Source organism: Corapipo altera, unplaced genomic scaffold (genome assembly GCF_003945725.1).
Source record: "Corapipo altera isolate COAL_440 unplaced genomic scaffold, ASM394572v1 66, whole genome shotgun sequence".
Classification (NCBI taxonomy): domain Eukaryota; kingdom Metazoa; phylum Chordata; class Aves; order Passeriformes; family Pipridae; genus Corapipo; species Corapipo altera.
The window spans coordinates 5,434,617-5,454,969 of NW_020884924.1; positions in this window are offsets into that span (position 1 = coordinate 5,434,617).

The window sequence follows — 20,353 nt, forward strand, 5'->3', positions numbered from 1 at the left end:
CCCCCAAGCGGCCGCCCGGGCGGGGAGGGGCGGCCGCGCAGCGGTGAGGGCAGCGGCAGCCGCGGGCACCCCGTGCCCTGCACGGTACGGCCCGGCCCCGCCAGCGGCGAGAGGGGCGATGCGGTAGTCGGGGAATTCCTCAGCGCTGGCAAAGGGCTCTGCGGGTTTAAGCTGCAGCTTGTTCTGCCACCTGGCCCAAGGTGAGGGGCGCCTTGGTGCACCTGAGCGCACTCCCCGAGGGGCGGCTGGCTGAGAGGCGGCTGTTCCAGCACACCCACCAGAGCTGCCCCTGCGAGGTACGCAAGGCTGCTGAAGACCCCCCTGCAAAACAGGTTCTCGGGCTCAAGTGACTGGTGCCTTGAGCCTTGAAGACCATCAATCTCAGCTAGGGGCTTAGAGCTGTATTACTAGTGCACATTAAAGTAAGAGAATACGTACATGTGGCATGTTGGCTTCCCACAGCAGACCAGGGCTGGGCTAAGGAATAAGGCCTCCTTTTCATCCATTGCACCACGGCCTATGGCTATTACAGAGCACAGGATCATGGATTCGTTTCTGCACTGCCTGCAGGGAAAACAATCTTATTTCCATCAGCAGTAAAAGGGAAAAATGCATATGTTACCTCCTAGTGTTTCACGTGGGATCAGTAATGGCAAGCAGCAAGACCTACAAATGGCAAGAGTAGCCAAGAGTCGCCAAGAGTCTTTCACTCCTCATTGACTCATCTTTTTGCAGGGCTGGTGTTGTTTTATGGCAAACAGTTGCAAGTGGTGTGAATGCAGACCTTTAGGTTATCCAGGTTCCAGGTTTGGTTAGAACAGCCCTCTCCTTCCCAGTTCCCGTAGCTCCACACTGAAAGAGCTTCCTGTGCAGGAGTAAGACCTCTAAAATCTAAGACCTCTAAGATCTCTAAATAAATCATTTTCACAGAAGCCTACTTGGTTTCCTCCTCCTCCTTTCACCCGTCTTCACTGTAGTGGGGCTATTTGCAGAGCAAGGACTCCAGCAAGCCAGGCTTACCACTGGGGAGAGTCTATAATGCATTCACTAGTACAACTCCAGGTTCTACCATAAATATTTAAAACTCAATTACCATTCTAAGAATGAACATTTGAAGCAGATTTTTGCATCCCACGGTGTTTCTTGGTTCAAAACTTCCTAATGAAATAATTGGGATAACACAGAAGAAGTCAAATAGGCCAAATTTTAGCCACCAGTTTGAGACCGGTTCCCTCTTCATATCTGTCTCCAAAGTATTAGTCACTACCATCCTGATGTGTTTTACACCACAGGCATCATTTTAGGACATGCAGCTGACTTTTGCTTCTCTACTGATCGGCTACAAGGATTGTGTGAAAGATTTCACTGCTCTCCCACCATGCAGCTGAGTAATCTGAAGAACAAAAACCCACACTGATTCTCATGAGGCATCCCTTACTGGGCAGGGGTACAGGGGCCTCCTGCCATCCTTCCTTCTACTCTTTGGGATGGGCCATGACCCATGGCACCTGCTGTGACCCACATCTTCCCACCCTGGCCATTCAAGGTAGCCTTTGAGATGCTGGGGAGCTGGGCTCCATGGTTGTTTTTACAGTTCAAGAAGATCCGTATGCCAAATTCACATCAGCTTTTTGTGTAACATCCTGGTTTTGAAGAGATACACCAAGTTTGGGAGGCATAATTCCTTACATGCCTCTGTGCACCAAGTCCCTACCCTTCCCTACATCAGTTCCCTCTTTCTTCCTTACAAAACAGGTGGCAGCTGGTGCCTAGAAGCCATGCTATGGAACCAGATCTCCATGGACACAAGAGAGGAAAGTTCATTATAAAATGGAACCAAATGTCCCTCCAACTATGCACCAGCAAGCACTGCTGCAAACAACGTCCACCAGAGAGGCAGGGGAGCTACACAGATGTAGAGAAATGTCACCAACTTGCAGAGATGGATCCTGCAAGGCAGTATTGAAGAGCATTGGCACGATGACTCTTAATTATATTGCTGTTGTTGCTGCTGTGATTGTATCATTACAGCAGAGTTTAGCCAGCTCAGCTGAGACCAAGACATCCCAGACACCCCCACTTGGGTTAAGCAGACAGCAAAGAATCAAGTATTTCAGATCCTGCATGCAAGTACAAGGTCCTGATCTGGAGGGGCTAGCTCAGATTTTAGCATCTGACTCCCTCTACTGAATGGATTAAAGTTAACGTATGAGCACAGCTACTGGCAGAAGTGCTACCAGAGAGATGCATCAGACAAGGGGAACTCGAAAAGAAGCGTAATTACTCCCAGGAGGATCCGTGGATTGCTACCACCATCCCCCAGGCTGCACCTGTTATGACAGAAGAGTCTGTAAGTCTCTGGGGAAGAAAGTTCCCAGCAATAGGCTTGGGGGGAAAAAAAAGAAAAACAAATAGATTTCAGCTTCAGATTGTTCCACACAGTTTATTTCAATAAAAGTTTGCATCGGGACACAGATTTGTAAAAAACAGCAAGTTCTTTGGTACTGCCCTTTTCAGTTCCCAGCTGACAAAAAAGGCTCAACAGGGCTCATCCAGTGCCAGAGGCATGGAAGGAGAGAGCGAAGGACAGCCCTGCATTGTGCCACGCAAAGGCAGCTGTGCTTTTCTGCCCTTTACTATTCTCTCACCAGTCTGGTTGGATCAGGGGACCTTTATTTTTGCCCATCTGGATTTTTCTAGCAATTTTTGTAAGCACATCATATATAACAGTCAATGAGAGCAAATTGCTGTCAGACACATTCACCAAAGTACAATTAGCACTGGGGAGATGGGGACCCCATCATTCACAGGAATAATAGGAGCAATCCCTATAAGTGCTAGGGTAGCACTGGGATACCATAACAAAGGTATCTCCATTATGATATCATAACAAAACTATCTCCATTATGATACCATAACAAAGGTATCTCCATTATGATGACCTAAGGGACCTCTACTACACAGTATATATATATAAGACCTCAGAGTCAAACTTTCAGTTCCAGGAGCAAGTCACAAAATAGTCATAAAACAGAATGAGAGCTTGTGAGCATTTTTAAAATAATCACCACATGGAGGATCCATTCCTTTTCATTTCTGAGCCAATTTTAAGTCTGGAGAAGGTTGATTCTGTTACTAAGAGGCTTATGTACTCTTCCTAGCCCTGTTTCCTAGAGAAACAAAGTTTAAATCATCACCGTGTCTGTGTGTCTTCCTGTTTTCTTTCAGCTGCTTTTGAAACTGTTGGCCAAGCTGTCAAAGGAGGAGTAATCAGAGGCAGTAATGTCCCTAATTTTTTTTCTTTTTTAAATCTCTAATGGGGCAGAGGAAAAAAACTTCTTTGAACCCTCCCCAAGCAAGAGGCAGGGAGAGCCTAGCACTTTTCCATCCAGTCCAGCAGCCAGCAAGCACACATGCATGAGACAGCAGAATCCAACCAAACTTTGTAATCTCCCCTGCTCACATAACATCCTTCAGCGGAAAAAAATGAAGATTTCTATGGTCTCAGACCTCTGGGACTAAGGGGGAAAATTATATTAACCATTAAAATCATTACTGAATCAGGGCTTGTTAAACCTCACGCCTTACACAAAACTTTTACTGAAGGCTGTTGCCTAAAACTGTGAGACAAAAGCACAGCCCATAGTGATTAAAAAAGCATCTATTGGTGGAAAGAGGTTCAGGCCTCACTGATCACAGGTAATTGTCAGTTCTCATATTGATACCCTGTGATAAAATTACAATGAACATTTTGGCTCATTGAAATCTGTCAGACTCGTATACATTGCCTTGTTCTCTTCCATAAAACTCTGTTTTATTGCATGCTTTAAAAGATTCAGCAGAGTGAGTATTTTTACAGGTCGCTAACCTGAAAATGGACATGTAAAAAGGAGACATATTTGTGGTAACTCCATTTAATAAATTGCTTCAAAACCCCAGTCTTTCTGTCTCAAAAAAAAAAAAAAAGAAAAAACAAACCAAAACTACAACAACAAAAACAAACCAAAAGAGAATGAAACAAACAAAAAAAAATACAAAAAAAAAAATTAAAAACCCAAACACTAGAAACACCCTCTAGTTAGGAGGAGAGCCTTCCCCCCTGTGCTAACATTAAAGGCTTCAAGCAGGAGAAGATGGTCAATATGCTTACCACAGGAGAGCAACAAATTCGCTATTCGTCTGTATGCCATTTAGACCACTTTTTGTCCTTGGGTTGGGTATAAGAATTTGACCAATAATTGTCTCCTGATAGCAATAATTTGTAAATGCTTATCTATTAACTATAACCTTAAAAATGAATCATAGAACCATAGAATGGCTTGCGTTGGAAGGGACCTTAAAGATCATTTAGTTTCAACCGCCTGCCAAGGGCAGGGACATCTTTCGCTAGACCAGGTTGCTCAGAGCTCCATCCAACCTGGCCTTGAACACTTCCAGGGGCATCCACAACTTCTCTGGGCAGCTTGTTTCTGTGCCTCACCAACCTTACAGCAAAGAACTTGCTCCTAATGTCTAATCTAAGCCTACTCTCTTTCTGTTTGAAGCCATTCTCCCTTATTCTGTCACTACATGCTCTTGTAAAAAGTCCCTCTCCATCTTTCTTGTAGGGTCCCTTCAGGTACAGGAAGGCCATAGTTGGGTCACTCTGAAGCCTTCTCTTTTCCAGGCTGAACAAATCCCATTTTCTTAGCCTGCATTGACATCTCAGGTGCTTTGACATCTTGAAGCACAAAATGTAGGGAAGTTGCTCCTTCAGTATCAGCTGACTGCCCTTACATCCAAAGGGAAAATGTCCTTGGAGGTGATTCAGAGCAGAAATCCATACTCTGAGTCTCCTTCTGCCTTTGCTAATCTCCCTCCACAGATAAAACAGGGGAAAATGCTTCCCTCATTGAAGTTTAGTGCCCACAGATAGGCAGTGCAAACAGCACCCTGAGGCTCCTAATCCTGGAGAGCACCTGGGTCTGCTGACAAATCCCTTTGCTTCCCTCAAAAAGGTGGCCCAGACTAGAGTCAGCGAGACACATTGGAGGGGCCATAAACCCTGTATCCCACCAACCAGGGTCCCACCTATGGCACTATGTCACCACCAGCCTCTGAGCAGCCTATGTGGATGTGCCTGAGATGGGCATTGGGCCCATCTTGGTACAGTGTGGCTGAGGTGGAAGGGGACCTCTGGAGATCCTCCTGTCCAACCCCAAGCTCAAAGCATGGTCAGCAACAGCAGGCCACTCAGAGCTGTCTACTGCTGGTTTTTGAGCATTTACTGCCAGTGCAGAGAGCTGCATAAACACACCAGGGGTGCTACCACAGTCAGCACTCTCTGTACAGTCCTGGATATTGTCTCTGCTGCTGCAGCTGTCATGAAATGAAAGGGGGGTGTGGGGGGGAGGAGTGTTTATAAGCTCTGGCAATTATCTCCAGAGCTGCGCTTTTATCTCCCCTTATCCTATCACAAGGCGATATTTAGAAAAATACACTGATATTGATCAAATCTTTGTTTTTAACTATACCAAGTCATGCCTGTATCTTCTCAAAAATTAATAGTTTGCTGTATATTAAGCAAAGGAGGAAAAAGTCTATGTGAAAAACATTCTGACATCAGTGAATTTAAACTACCAAAACTTGATTGTTTAAAAAAGCTAAACTCTTCCGTTACCCAAAGAAACGTTGAATTTGTTGCTGGGCATTAACTGTATTGAAAGTCCATCAGTTAGACAGCCCCTCAATCATCCATGTTAATTTATTCTACTCTGAAGTAGATGAGGTTTAAGAGAATTACGGTCCTCATATACAAACAGCACCACAAATAAAAGACATGGAGATGTTTCATCATAATTTACTAAATGCAATACTGTTCAGGACTCGCATACTAGAGTATCGTGATAGCCCTTTGGTGCCAGCTCCCTACAGAGAAATAGGTAGTCCTGTCATTGACAAAAAGCTCCATTAAAGAGAAAACTGAGTTTGCAAATGTAAGCATTCAAAATTAGAAGACACTCAAACTATGGGTGACTGCAAGCCTCTCCTGACATAATCCCACATTTCAATTACATGACTGCATGCTGCTTTTCAGAGCATCCTGGGCTCCTCTTCAGTTACATGGGTTCTCAGAAGCACAATCTCATCATCCTGCTCCCCACTGCCAACCTACCCTGTTACCTCCCCATGTGCCACCACCCACGCTCCAGGTCCCAGGCTCCCTGTTCCCTCATCCCTGGTCTCCAGGTCTTATAGGCCAGTTTCCACTCTTCAGCACAATCTCCCCAGTTTTCCTTGCCCAGCTGTTGCCCACATTTCATTCCAGCAGTTTCCAGCCTCAATTTTTCCACCCCAAGTCGCCACCAGGTTTCTTACAGAGAGGCCAAGTATCTTCTCCACTCCAAGTCCCCAGTTCAAGTCTCTCTCTCTAGGCTGTTTTAGTCCACCTGTTTATGCCAACTCCACAAATAAAGGCCAGGACCCTTCTTCGTCATCTTTTGGGGTCAGGAGGTCAACGACAGAGAGCACAATTCTCCGTGGTTGTACCAGGAAGCACCAAGAAGAGCCTTGCCAGAAACCTCCCTCTCAGTCCCTGCAGCCATAGATCAGAGCAAGGCCTCCACAGACTGAAACATCAAAGATATTAACAGCCAAACTTAGAAAGCCTCTGCCAGGTGTGTGTAAACTGTGATTTTCCAAGGGTTTATAACTTAGCTGAATATAGGTGTTTTTCACACCACTTTTCTTGGCTATTGCACTTTGGAAAGGAAACTACAACCAGGTAGTGATAACATTATGTGGAAAATCTAGTTCTGTGCATGCAATGTCCTTATGTCTTTCACAAGAAGCTGTTGTGGAAAAAAAATTCATAGAAAGAGCTGAACATCCAGAGACATCCCTCCAGAATCAGATTGAGGTATTCATCTGGCACAGAAAATGTTAACCAAAAGCTTAAGGTCTCAACATGCTCCAGAGTATAAAAAAAAAAAAAAAGTGGTGCAACTCAACTCTAGCATTAATTAAAGCGAACTGAGTAGGAGAAAGGTTATTTTCTCTAGCCTAGCAGAAGTACCATATATATTACCCTTAGGGCAGTAAGAGTCCACAGTTCATGTTACAGACCTTGAGAAGATGAATGCACACTGTGTAAACACTCTAAATATAGTTCGTTAGGACCAAACAGCCACCAGGTTCAGGGTGCTGTACACCCCATGATTGGTGTTATAAACCCTATGGTTACCACAGGCAGAACACCCTGCCCGTGTTCAAAAACGAAAGTCCAGCAATTGGCAAGACAGTTCCCATCATCATGTACTTTAGCAGAGAAAATAAAGTGAGGTGTATAAGTCTCTATGTTTATGCAGACTTGTTCTCTTGATTTTTTTACGCTACATATTTGCAAACCACTGGCTGATCTTGCCAGCTCTTACCTGCAGGAGAAGCACTGAAGCATCCTCAGCTAAATAACTTTACTCGCATTGTGCTAACAGGATAAGGACCAAAGGCTGGAATTTCAGTGTCAAATCTGAAGCATGCGTAGAAAAACGAGCACACCAGGATATTTGTGTGCTGAGTGCTAGCATGGCAGTGACTGCGCTTTATCCTGACACTTCCTGAAAATTAGATCACTTATAATTAACACTACATCTGCAGATTCCCCACCATTTACAATGAATTAAGTAAAAAAGCTCTTTGGGAAATCCCATGGATTTCCTGGGAGAGACAGTATGGCTAGTTAAGTACATGAATATATGAAATAAATATGGGGGGTTTATTGGAGCTTCTGAAAATGAGAGCATCCTATCTATGTCTCACAGAGAGATTGCATTGTTGGTAGCAATTTTAAAAAATAATACTGTCCCTGCCAGAGGTGCCTGGTCAAACTGCTCTGGTTGAGGCTATCCTTGCACAGCCTTTCCTTCAGGGCCTCATCCTGCAGCCCTTGCACCCCTGGAAGAAGCCTGGGGGATTTCAGCTGTGTCTAATTTATTCATGCAAGCAAATGTCTTGAGGACAGACCTGCCAAGGCAGCGACATTCAAACCTATGTCACCGTGTCCAAAGTGTGGCAGACTACAGTTGCTGCTGTATGTCCTTATGGGCTTTCTGCCTCCTACCCTGCTGAATACAAGATGATTCTAAGAGCGTTTCAGATCTCACCAGCTAGAAAGCCATTGTGCCTGCAGCAGTGCAGAAGCCCTCACTAGTAGGGGTCCTACTGCTGTGGCCTCCATCAACATGGCAGAGCTTCATTTGTTCTACCACCGCAATGGGAAAGCTTTAAAACACTCTGGTTTTTTTCCAGACTCATTCAGTTAGTATATGTTTTTCCAAACAACCTACATGTGGTCTGAGAGAATAAGCTTATTATTAAATTCATAGATCCACCTCATTAACACTCACTCTCCTAGAGCTCCAGTCGAGGGTGTTCATGTTCTCTAGCACAGTGTCACTTAGATCTCATATAAATTGCTGCCTGAAAATAAGTGCAGAGGTTTCCAGTTCAGACCCTTTGGGCTGCACGACTTGCCTAGATCCATATGTCAAATATCAGTCCTGTGACATGTCAGCTCTTATGCATGGCTCTGATTCAAAAAGAGTTGCTTAGAACCCCATTTTCACCTCTTCCTTAAAGGAGCACAGACCTCCTTAGAGATGTGGCTCAAGGGCAAAAACCTGTCTAAGTCTCAATTCTGAAGTCAGATTGGACTTACGCCCTTAAATCACTAGCAAGCTTTTGAAAAATTTACTATGTCACTGCTTGAACTGATAAAAAATTACCTGTGAGAAAGGCTTTTCTTTTATACACTTTTTCAGGCTTGGAAAAGGCCTCCCCTTACTCACGGGAAGAATTAAAAGGACTAAATGCTCTTTCTCAGCTTCACAACTTTCCCACTGAGTAAATCACTCAGCTGATCAGATTCTCTGAAGAGGCCAATGGGTACAGATGGGTGTGAGTCTCAGGGGTGTGAGCCTTGCAGGGCCACTCCAAGTCCCATTAAAGTGACTGGCAGAATTTCCATTGACTGCAACAGGATTTGAGGGTCCCATAAAGAAGTTCTACACCTGTTGGAGCTGACATCTCCACCCACCTGTCTGCAAGGAGTGAGCACAAGGCATGTAAGGAGAGACACGGAGGAGGGAGTAGATTATATCTCTCATTTTTGCAAGGAAATTTAGCCTGATTCTCACTTATTTCATACCAGTATTCATATTTCAGTATTAATAATGGACCAATCTGCAAAAGGAGCTCATGAGAACCTACAAAGTTGCCAGGTTTCCACCAGGGAGGCTTGGGGGGAAGCTGCCCAAGGCAGAAGGGGGCTTTGGAGAGTGTTTTGTTTAAAGTTGAAGCGTTCAAAACTGTTTTGCACATTCATCACCCTCAAAGAGAAGTGCTTGGCTGCTCTCCAGGGAGGGAGGGGAATGTGCAGCAATGGGACCCTCAGCAGCTGCCAGTGAAAAATAATCCAGAAGGTAGCCCTAATATTGCATGGCTTTCTTCATGCTCTCCCTCTAAAATTTTAATTCCCTTCCAACTATTTCTAGTTTTAGTTTTTCCCCTGGCTTATTCCCTTCCTATCTCTCTTCCTTTAAGTGCTATGCTGCTGTTTTCACCTTATCTGCAAGTCTTACGGCTCCATTGCTTAATTTTCTACTAATTTCTTTCTTTCGGTCTTTTTTAAACCCATTCTGACATAGCTCTACAATGCTTTGCAGACCTCTGAGCCTCTTTTGTCTTATTCTTTTTTCCACTAAGGTTTCCTTTCATCATCATCTTCCCAATTTATAACAAACAAAAGCCTTTGACTCCAATGGGAGAGATATAACGACTCTCTTCTGGAAGTCCCTCTCCAGCTGCTAGCCACTGACTCAAGAGTAGGAACCCAGCTAAGGGGACATGGATCAACACAGGGAAAGATCCTCTGTGGGAGAAGTAACAGCAATATATCTCCGTGCTTAGGTCACGTGTGCCCAACCTTTCTACTGAATAAGGATATTATTGGGTAATATCCTCATGTATAATATAGTATATAGTATACTGCAGACTCTTCAAAATTCTGTGATGCTGGTGCCTAAAGGAAAATGTGGCAAATGAACATGAAGAAAATATTTGTATAGGCAGAGCTTTTCAAAGCAGGATTCAGCTATGTGTGACAGAGCTCAATTACAGCTTAAAGTCGGAAGGGTGTTGCTTTCTCTTCGGAAGGGTGTTGCTTTCTCTTGAATGCGTTTTTATCCAGTGTTGCTAGCAACAGATGAGATAAGACAGATTCTCTACCCCACTATAGTAGGAGTGGAAAAATCCAGTGGTCTACAGGCTCTGAACTCGGTAGCAGTATCTTTTAGGCAAATGCCTGAACAGAGCCATGAGAGAGAGACCAACTTCACCAAACCCTTCCCCTGCTTGGGATGTCACATTTCCTACCCATGATAGCTGTCTTAAGCAAATCAGTCTGCTCTCCACAGGAGACTCATTGGCCCAGGTAGTTTCAGTCTTGTTCACTATGACTTTATCAAAGTCAGATCAGGCAGCATAGTTCTCTAATGCTAGCATTTTATTCTTTTCTTTTCACCTCATGCCCGATAATTCCTTCCCTGCTGCTATGAAGTATATTCTTTGGCCTGAACATTCATAATCACCTTTCTCATCCTTGTCGTGTTCTAAATAACAGCATCCTGCTCTATCCAGATCCAGCCACAGCCAGCTTGCCCTGTCCTTTAATTTAAGAGGAAACTTTTCTGACGTGTGATGGTGGCTCCAGGAAACTGCCAGGTAGCTTTGGGGGAAGTGCTCAAATGGACAAGGAGGACCAAGCTACAAATCAAAGGTGAGAAGGGAACCTGCTTCTGGTCTCTCAGTGCAGCAAATCCTTGCCTCACATTGAATTATTTTTGAGTTCTGAAAAAGCTGCAGTTGCAGGTTGCAGCTTGCCAGAGTCTAATGCCAGAGTCCTACCTGTCCAGACATCCCATATAACAAGAAAGTGCTGATGGCAGTATGACAAACCTCTCTTTGGAGCTGATGCTATGTAGTTATGTCTGCAGCTGAAGCACCACCACAGCCTCACCAGCAGGTTAGTTCTTGTGGATGCCATATTTTAAGGCATTGGGGGGGGAGGGTTGCAATGGAGTTGCCACAGCATGAAAAATGAAATTTTAAATAGTGACTATTTAAAGAGCAAGGTTACTCTGACTGTCTGTGAGATGTGATCTTTTTCTGCTGAATACATGTAGTGCACTACCTCATTTCATTCAACCACTGGTAAGCTGAGGTAAGAAAAGTGTGCTGTGGCATAGGGCTCTGCATATGGACTCACCAGTATTTTCTACAGATCTCTCACATGCTGCTAATCGCTTCTGGGATGTAGGGGTTTGGGGTTTTTTTGTTGAGTAGTATCAGAGGGAGAGTCTCGGTTTATGGCCCTGGTGATAAGAGCCATGGCTGCTATTTGTTCACAGAGGTTTCTGAATGCTTATCAAGATCGATAAACAGTGGCAGTCACCCCCCAGTGATGCACCCTTGCCTGCAGCGATTGCTCTGCATGTGGAAGCTGGCAAATCTCTGTTTATCTGCTGATAACTTAACTATCCTTATCCCCGAGTGTGCCTCTTTCAGGAATCATCCATCAGTGTAGTCACACTGGCCAGAGATTTAATTGCTTCTAAACCTTCATATTTAATGTTGCAATACTGTAGCAGCTGCAGATTACTTTATGAAAAAAAAAAAAACCAAAACAAACAACCACAAACCTGTTTCATTTGCTCTCATCACCATTGTCTTCTCTAGATAATGTCCTGGCAGTCTGGCCAGGTTTCCCTGTGATCACAAAGAAGAGATGTTTCACTCACTAAGCATCCCTCATCTCCCCTGGCCTCTTCCCTCGGATCACCATGTGATAGCCTGGGATGTGCCTGGGAAGTTCCCTCCAGAAGCTGATAGCAATCACGGTCTTTGCTTCCTCATCCTCTCCCTCCTCTGTGAGTCATCAGAATTCACTCCCAAACCTCTGTCTCTGGGGTGTCATTTGACCGTAATCATGATCCTTGTTTTTCCGCTTTCAACTCTAGGTCTTTGTTTGTCCCTTGTTCTAGTTTGTTCTTTGTTTAAGGAGCTGCATGCAGATGGCCTGTGATGGCTGAGGATTTTCTCTGTCCTTAGAAGAGCAATGCAGCAAAGACAAAATCCCCCACTGTCATACTTTGCTTTGTCCCATTTCTCTCCTTCCCTCCACCTGGGGGCTCCTGGACGACAGCAGCAGGTCACAGATCAGAATGGGTGGTTTTCTCCAAAACTGAACCAAAGCCCACCTACCTTGGAGGTCGACCATCGTAACAGAAATGTCATCAAAGTAGAAAAATTTGGATGGAAGGAAAAAAAAATACCAGCGTTGTATTCCATACAGAAACTAAGTGCAGAGTAAGCAATTGCTGCCCTATAAAGCGTGTTTAAACGCCCGCGTTTTTGAGGGAAAGTTTTGGTACCAGCATTGGCTGGCAAAGTAGAACTGCATGCCAATGCACGTTCATCACTCTAATTTTATACAGCTGCATTATTTTCACAGTTTATGGTGGCATCATCTCATTTATGAAGTACACACTGCAGTTACACATATGGCTGTAGTATTTTCAGCACTACAAGTTCAATTAGTAGTTTTACTGAACTAATAGTGTCAAAAGAACAGCAGGAGTACACACCGTATTGCAGCTGTCCAAAATATATATATGTTTATGAATAAGTACATGGCAGTTTGTGTGCTTGAATTTGGATCACTGGTTCCAAAACATTACCAGATATGTCAGGTGAAATTCCCTGTCACTGACTCCGTTTCAATGGCTGTGACTCCAGGTCTTCATTTACACCTGGGATAATTATGGCATGATAATGGACCACAGAAACACTGTTTCTTCTCTGCCCAGAGGTATCACGAGCAACCAAGTCCCCTATTCACAGACCAAGCCTTTAAATACAAATTCCTGCTCAGCCCATTGCCCAAGTGGTGTGGTGCCAGAAACTGGCCTTTTGAGACATCTCTGTTCATAATGCTTTTTTTGAGTCATTTGCCAGCACTGTAAATGACTCCCCACAGTAAGGATCAGTTTCCTAGGGAAAGAAAAATGCTGTTAAGTGGGCAGGATGGGGAGAAGGAGAAAAATTGTAGAAATTTCATGGACGATTGTGCTTGCTGAAAAACATGCCAGTTTGCATGGCACTGATTTATTCCTAGTGCATTAGTCATTAGGGAGGGTAAAACCACAGTGATAACGAGAGAGGCTCTATCTAGTGCTGAAAGAACAGATTGCAAACTCTGATTTAGTCGACTGCAGTGCTGACTTTCACCAGCATTTGCATGCTAGCAAATTTAGCAAAGAAGTGGCTTCTGTTCAAAGTTATGAGAAAGAGCAGTCGTCCTTGGTTCCTCCCGAGCACCCATAGTGCTTCTGAAATGCTGACCTTTCATGTAGGTGTCGAGCAGTAGGAAACTCTGAAAATCAACTTTTCAGTGCTTCAGTTTCACAATATGCAAACCAGAGAGAATAAAAGCCAGCTCCTGGTGCATTCAAAAACTTGTTTATAGTCTTCCAAGCTTTCTTTAAGCCCTGTGTGGAAGGTATCCCTGGGGCATGAAGTGTAGTGAAGTTTCCTTCAGCTCCCATGGCTTGTTCTGGGACCATAAGAAGACAAAGTGGCCTCAAGGCCACAAATCCAAACTAAGGGATTTTTCTGGCAGTCCTGTCTTCCTCCTTGCTCCACAAAATAATGGATCTATCCTTATCATCATCCCCTTACTCTTGACCAAATACAAATGTAGCAAAATACTAAGAGCAGGAAATGAAGACCTGTTTGGGGACTTGGCAGCCTCTAAGCACCTTTCCCTTCACATCCTGACAGAGCCTGGCACAAAGTCAGCTTCTGATACACAAGGGAAAGTATACCTTTTTTGCTCTACTTTTTTGGCAGTTGTCGTTTATTTGGCTTGCTTTCTGCCCAACTCCCCCCACTCTCCTCAATGTGTTGACAAATACATTTCTCACGGTGCTTGAGTTGTAGCATTTCAGCCAGCCCATTGGGTAAAGTTATGTTTCAATATTTATGGGCAGCACTGCACCACTTGGACAATGGGCTGAGCAGGAATTTTTCTTTAAAATCTTCCAGGACACACTATTCCCTTTTTTTACCTTCAGGTGAAAATTTCCAGCACAGGGTCAAACTCCTTTCCCCTTCCCCATATTCCTCGAGCCACATGATCCTTGAGTGGGATTGGCATTTCACTCTTTTGGTACTGATTTCATCTTCCCCTTCCCTGTCTCCTCTGGCCCTTCAGGACAGTTTTCACCAGGCTTTCTTTCCACCATGCTTTAACATTTGTGTTACTTCATTGAGAGCAATTCCCTCGTGCCAATTTGATCCTTCTGTAATTAATATGTTTTGACTAGAGAGAGTAGAAACACTGCCCATCACAGACATTGAACCTGAAAGTTCATTCCCCCAGTTTCACAGTACAAAGGTATTAAACCCCTGCACTACGCTATGCTATGTAGTTTTCTAGGTTTAATTCAGTGTGTTTCCTTCCTGTTTTGCTTATTGACTCATTTCCTTAAATATGATTTCAGCTTGTTATTGAGTTTTAGCCTCAGACAGTACATCAGTAGTGTCTGTAACACCCATCAATCCAGCAGGAAAAGAGGTGGCAGCAAAAGATGAAAGATTTTCATTACTTTCACAAGAGAGTACAAATTATTTTCTGATGAGAGACAAGGAGGAACAACCGCGGATAGGACAACCGTGGAGCAGCTGACATATTTCTTCAAAAGGGAACCTTAACTGTCACTCCAGTGTCCAAGCATTTCTTATAAACCCCACAGAAATACTGACTTGGATTTGTGGAGTTTTCATCAATTCTCTCTTGTAGTTGTGCATGTTTAAAGATCTCTTACAAAAGAAGAACAGAAGCAGAGAGTGTTTTTTTAAGGAGTTGAGGAAATTATAGAACAATTACTTTTCTCCTCTACCTTAACAAACATTTGGGGAGGTTTCTGGTATTCCTTCTGTCTGGATCCCACTGGATGTTTTGCTTAATTTAAGTTCCTCTACTTTTTTAAAAAAAGAGTGGGTTAAACATTTATGGGTTTAATCTACCAGAGCACAGATCTCAGAGGCAAATGTGATCTTGCTTTTCCATGCTCAGGTAGATATTTGCTCTAAGAGAAGCCTTTGAGTGTGAATACCAAGGATACTGCAAATGTTCTTGATTCAAAACTGCTCCAAAGTCAGCAGTTGTCTGGCTCCCTTATATCTGGTTCATGACTAAAGACATTTTTTTGTTGAATGCTTGCCCTGGCTCCCTTTTAGCAAGTTAAGAGACCTATGAAAAACATTGTTATAGGACTGGCTGGCTATTCAGCATTAGCTGGGCTTTGCCCAAGCCTCCAATGACTGGAGCACAATATTCTGTCTGCAAGCACACCCATTTAGATATCTACCTACGTGATCTGCAAGAAGGCGTCGTGACTCTAATGTTATGCCGGCACTTCAACATAGATTTAATAATAAACTGCAGACACCCTATTTGATACTCACATTTAATTGCACCTGAACTGTCAAAATGCAGCCTTTGATCCTGGGCGAGTTTCAAGCTCTTGCTTGCAATTAAGAAACATGTTATAGGAAGCATCACGCTGCATTTGGAGTGGGAGTAAAGAATGGAATGTCAAAGAACCCAGGTGCTTTAGCAGCATAAAACATCTGGGTGCCACCCTTCCAACTTCAGTAAGCTGTGGATATGTACTGCCATGAAATAATTCTGACTCAGTCTAACCTATACTCAGATGCAGTGTATTATTTGATATCACTTCGTTCAGTATCAGACTCATCCAAATGCTGGTCAGATGAAGCTCCTCCCTGAGTTGCATTTTACTAGAAACATTTCACAATTCAAATATCAATTTAGCAAAGAACAAGTTTTCCTCTCTTTATCTCTTGAGCCTTTCACTACAACCAAAATACCCCAGGAGTGGAGGTGGGGCCTGTTTGTGTGCTGCTGATGGGTCTCTGCAGAGTGAGCCAGCTGGCTGGGGCAGGGGGCTTTTTCCTTTCACCCTGTCTGACCCAAAGCCAGCCTTTCCAAAACCAGGGAGATGATAGCCTTAAAAGTCAAGCCTCCTCATCCTGCTAGATCCTCGTCACTTCCTAAAATTGCTCAAGCCTCCCTTAAGGGTCTTGGACCAATCTCGCAGAACTACCCATGGCTGTGTGAAATCATAGTATACATGCCCAGGTAAAGGACTCGTTTTTTCAAATATCAGACCATAAACACTTGTACAACCACAAGAATAATCCAGAAAATAAACCAGGTTTGACTAAACACGATGAAAGAGACACCAGAGGGACAAACTTCATTGAAAATACAAATATTACACAAACAATAAATGCATTCACAAATATACACTATAGCAAAAATACTACTAATGATTGTGGTTCTTTTCTCAAACTTAAAAAACACTATAAAGGAAAATACTTTAAAATTTTCCTTTTGTCCTAGGTCCTGAAAATAAAACTAGTGGGTAGAAAAGAAAAAGGAAGCCAAATTTCACTGAATAGCTCCCAAATTAATTAGAAGGAACCATACAAAACGATCAGCAAATACAATCATGTTGAATTCAACTTCTTTACAAATACAATCATGTTGAATTCAACTTCTTTACATTTTCTTCATTTGCAGTAAGTCATGTCCACACTATAAACACCAGCAAAAGATTTAAAATAAAAAATCTTTCCAGCCAGTGGTGCCTGCTCAAAACCGATGAGTAATTTATTGTTTACATCATGGCTGCATGAAGCTGTTTCCTGAGAGAATGGCTCTGCGTTGTTTCCAGTCCCAGCAGGATGTAGAGTTTTACAGTCAGGATGCACCAGGCTGGGTACAACTGTCCCCAGTTCTCTGGGCCAGCTCAGGCAGAAAACAAAAGTGAGTTTAAAGTGGCTTTAAATTAGCTGCTCCCAGGTCCCACTCCAGTAGTCATCAGTCTGTTGGGTCTTTCTCGATCCCATAAACAATCAGGTCACCCACTTGGGATTAGTAACCACAGAAGGTCACCTTGTTCCAATAACCTGGGAGGGAAATCTGGAGAGCAGAGCTTTGAAAAGTGTATGGGTTCGTATACAGCAAAAGTGCCTGTCAGACTTTATGAAAGACCATTGGGTACATACGCTTCATATATGCTAAGTTCTATATTTGTATTTTTTACATGGGAACTAATGCGCCCTGAAGATATGGACTGCAAAGGCACGTGATAAAGTGCATCTCCATCCATGCAATTTTTCACATTCCTTTCCATAGCTTTTATGTTCATTTCTCCCCTGAAAATACACCTTCCTTTTAACATACTCATATCTCCAGCAGTTTTGAAGGAGCAGGTTCAATCCAGAGGAGAAATGCAAGAGTGAGAATCAAGATCTGAACCTGAAACTCACTGAGCTTAGGCTGTAGCAGGGCTTTGATCCAGAAACACCTTTGGTAAATAATTCTTTCAATTCCCATATTATTTGGGGGCCAAGAGGGTGAACTGTCTTCTATCAGGAAACAAATCTATGGAGCCCTCTTTTGGGGCAGGATTTCTCCAGTTCTGCACAGTGATAAATTGCCAGTCCTTCTCTTGTACAGCTGCCCTACCTCTTTCTGTGCCTAGGCTTTCTGAAAGTGAAATCTCAGTTTATGATGACGTTGGGGCTGGTTCTATAAAAATGACAAACCAAGGAACCAAGTCCTCCCCAGTGCAGATGAGGCAAGTTTTCTGGTACTTAGGTGTTAATTCAGCTCACAGTTAGTGATGAGTGTGTTCTTGAACACAATTCACTTCAAAGCATGGTTGAATAATACAGCAGGTTCGCTGGTGATCCTAGATATTTGTGGAATATCTGAAATTTCTTCATAATCTGGAATTGGCTTAGGGTGAACATTAGGCTTAATTTGGAAAGGCAAATTTAGTCCAACATCCTAAATACAACCACTTGGTCCTAAACTGTGTGTTTAGTTGATGTGAAACACGTCATTACGGAGGACAGCAGTGACAAATTAAACAGCCTTTTCCTCCCCCACTCAAGGCAGAAATCAAGTGTAAGCTGAACCTTGCCAATCATTGCACACTATTAACACTGGCAATTATAGATAATCACTGCAATTACTAATAAAGCATTATCAAGGGAAACGGAAGGGGTAATTGCTACCTTTCATTTAAGAAGGTCCAAGATCATGGCAAGATACGCTCAAGAATGATGGCACTGCAGTGATTCCCAGTTCCCTTCCTATGCTCACAGCTACAACTCAGGAAGAGAAAGAGCAGAGGTGTATCAACCCTCTTCCCTGCAAGCAGCTTTCAGGGCAAGACTGAGAAGAGTCTTGTAGTAAAAGGTACCAGCAAATTCACTACTTCTTAAGCACTGTGATACCTGAGTGGGACTGAGATGACCATGGACACCCTAAAAAATTTCCAGCTTGGTACTTCCCAGAGCTGCAGCTGACAATCATTCCTGCAGGCTCTCAGCAAGCTTCTGTCTCAGGATGGGTACATGGCAGCTCTGTGGCTGGCTTTGACCCTTAGCACGGATCTTTGGTCTCTGTCAGGTAGGAGACCGTATATCCTTCTCCAGTCTCCGAAACTGCCTGGCAATTCACTACAGGGACTGAACACAGAGGGCAGTGGGAATTGAGTGAATCCTCACTTCCAACCTAGTGAGCATTTGCAAAGGGAAAATGTTAGTGCAGTAAAGTTGTTAGGCCATCCACCTTCCCAGCTGTGGGTCACCTCTTTACATGGCCATCAGGGAATGTAGAAGGAAGGTGTTTTTCCAGCTGACCTGCTGCCTTCAGAGTTTTGCATTTTCCCTTAGACAGATTTCCCACATTCCACATTAAATTATATATGAACAAGTGGTAATTTTGTGTGGGGTGACACAGATCAGCAGCAGCAGCAGCTTCCATGCTGCAGAACAACTCAAACACTTGTTTCTTCTGTCATAAGACCCATAGTGAGATGGATGTTTGTTCCTTTGCAAAGGAAACAGTGCTGGTTGTAAGCTAGTGTACAGGCACTTACTTAACTGACATGCATCTAAGGCATGGGCTACCATTTCCTTGGTGACTATTCTGTGAGGAGCCCCTCTGAAGCCATTTATGCTAGCAAAAAGAGTAGGCATAGAGTGTGCAGTGTGGCTCTGTTTTGTGGGGACAGTATTTGCACAGGGTGCAGCACAGGAAGCTAGTGTGAAAAACAGAGAAACTCAGCTTGTTTGGCTTGTTTTAATATATTCACATAAAGAAAAGATGTCTCAGCAATGCAAAGGACAGAAATAAGTTCAAATCTTGGTCCAAAAGTGAAGCAGCTAGTAAAATTATTGTTCTTTTACATTTCTTCTAGCAGTTCTTACTGAGAATCAAATCTGGACCCTGTCTCAATTCCCAGCATATGCAGCTTGTTTTCCTGTCCACCAATATATTTGCAGTCACAGGTAAAAGTACCTCTTATTGGTTTTACAGTCTACCGTATATTGCTGTAGAAGAAACAGGATTTGAGTCAGTAGCAACTATGTGTTGCTGAGCACAGAGCAAATTCCCAGAGCTTTTCATTGGATTTCGCTACGTGGTACTAGAAAAATCCCCCAGGGGGATGAAAATTACTGCTAAGTCCAAGACGAGAAAAAGTTTCACAATAAATAGCTGGCCCAGATCCAACAGGCAGATTGGAAGGCTGCCAGGCTGCCATTCCTCAAGTAAAGATGGCTGGAATCTGCAAGTCAGGTCCCAGTAGTGTGAGCAAGTTCAGGGCGATTAGCTGGCAGGTCACTGCAGCACACCCTGGAGTGGGAAGGAAGTCACACTGGTCTGCTGAGCAGGTAGCAGAAGGTCAGGGAGGAAGAGAATACGAAAAAGGGGTGAAGAAAGAATGTCTATCTGATCAATGCACAATAAAAACACCTTACTGTTACAGAAAGTAGTGCAAAGGCATATGCAAGTACATGATTACACAGTCCTGTCCTGTCATGTGGGTAAATGGTCACAACAGCATTTGACTTAAAACAAGGACTGAAAAACCATTAAAAAAACAACAACGACAACAACAAAACTCTACCAACTTTAAAATTTGTGCTATGCTGACAATAGCATTACCAGCAGGGTGAGGGAGTTGATTCTTCCCCTCTGCTCTGCTCTTATGAGACCTCACCTAGAGTGCCAAGTCCAGCTCTGGGGCCCTCAATATAAGGAGGACATGGATCTGTTGGACCGAATCCAGAGGAGGGGCATGAAGATGATGAGAGAGCTGAAGAACCTCTTCTATGTGGAAAGGCTGAGAGAGTTGTGGTTGTTCAGCTT